We start from the raw sequence: 561 nt of genomic DNA, 5'->3' as shown, positions 1-561 counted from the left end.
TAAAATTGATAGCACTTGTCCTAAGGAAAAGGTAAAGACTCCTTGTTGTACAAATATATGTTGATGACATAATATTTGGGGCCACTTCTGATAGGTTAAGTAAGGACTTTGCAAAATTAATGGGAAGTGAGTTTGAAATGAGTATGATAGGTGAACTAAATTTCTTCCTAGGCTTGCAGATCAAACAAAGTCCAAATGGAACCATGATTCATCAGCAGAAGTATACAAAAGAACTAATCAAGAAGTTTAAAATGGAAGACTCTGATGAAATAGATACACCTATTGCAACTGCCACTAAATTAGATGTTGATGAACCTGGTTCATCAGTTGATCAAAAGTTGTATAGGGGTATGATTGGTTCACTCTTGTATCTTACTGCCAGCAGACCTGACATTGTTTTCAGTGTAGGACTTTGTGCTCGTTTTCAAGCTAATCCCAAAGAGTCTCACTTGACTGCTGTCAAGAGGATATTGAGATATCTGAAGGGGACTACTGAATTGTGCCTATGGTACCCTAAAGGTAGTAATTTCGATCTAGTAGGTTATGCTGATGCTGACTATG

Source organism: Nicotiana attenuata, unplaced genomic scaffold (assembly GCF_001879085.1).
Source record: "Nicotiana attenuata strain UT unplaced genomic scaffold, NIATTr2, whole genome shotgun sequence".
NCBI lineage: Eukaryota > Viridiplantae > Streptophyta > Magnoliopsida > Solanales > Solanaceae > Nicotiana > Nicotiana attenuata.
The sequence above is the reverse complement of the archived record's forward strand: the minus strand, read 5'-3'. Positions refer to the sequence as shown.